The following is a 955-nucleotide window of genomic DNA, read 5'->3' as shown; positions in this document are numbered from 1 at the left end:
CAGAAAAACACATCTTAAACTAATTTAAAGAGAGCAAGAGATGATCAGTTTGACCTGTACGACTATTTACAGAAAAACACATTTTAAACTAATTTAAAGAGAGTAAGAGATGATCAGTTTGACCAGTACGACTATTTACAGAAAAACACATCTTAAACTAATTTAAAGAGAGCAAGAGATAATCAGTTTGACCAGTACGACTATTTACAGAAAAACACATTTTAAACTAATTTAAAAAGAGCAAGAGATGGTATGTTTGACCAGTACGACTATTTACAGAAAAACACATTTTAAACTAATTTAAAGAGAGCAAGAGATGATCAGCTTGACCTGTATGAATGTTTTGGTCCTGTTGGCGCATAATTTCATAAGTTTCATAACGTTTAACTCTATTAGGTTCTCCAAAATGTTTCTTTCGTTTTATTAGTAAATAATATATATGCATTGTTCCATGTTTTATGTTACATTATTGAGTTTTATACGATTTCACTCTGTTACCTTTCTACCTGCCACTAGGTATACCATAATGCCATCTTTCAGACAATTTTGTGGTTTGTTAACTAAACATCAATTTCAAGTGCTCTTGTATATCATTTATTGAACCTTCTACTATGAAGAGAAGAATGCTCTTTGGAGAAAAAATTATGATAAGAAATAGAATGAAATAAAAATATTGAACAGGTACGGTACTGTGTAAAAGTCCTAGGCCACTTATGGCACAATACATCTTTTACAGGGTAGAGTCACCTAAGATTTGTACCTAAAATATCTCCATTGTTTCTAATGATATGAAGGTATTTCCCCCTTAAAACATCACTTCAGTAATAGTAATTTGTTTAAATCTACTGTTCACCATTTCATTATCCTGATGAAATCTCCAAATATTCTAAACATTTCCAGCTAATCCAAATCTAGTGTTAAACATTTCATTAGCCTGATGAAATTTCCAAATATT

At 30.6% G+C, this 955-nt stretch overlaps 1 protein-coding gene across 1 annotated transcript in view; it reads left to right on the top strand.

The window, feature by feature from the left end:
• The window catches only part of LOC128884749 (mediator of RNA polymerase II transcription subunit 15-like), a 16,561-nt gene that overhangs the window by 12,663 nt on the left and 2,943 nt on the right, over window positions 1-955 (top strand). The window lies entirely within an intron of this gene.

The sequence above is a fragment of the Hylaeus volcanicus genome, chromosome 2 (genome assembly GCF_026283585.1).
Source record: "Hylaeus volcanicus isolate JK05 chromosome 2, UHH_iyHylVolc1.0_haploid, whole genome shotgun sequence".
In the NCBI taxonomy this organism is placed as follows: Eukaryota; Metazoa; Arthropoda; class Insecta; order Hymenoptera; family Colletidae; genus Hylaeus; species Hylaeus volcanicus.
The sequence above is the reverse complement of the archived record's forward strand: the minus strand, read 5'-3'. Positions and strand labels throughout refer to the sequence as shown.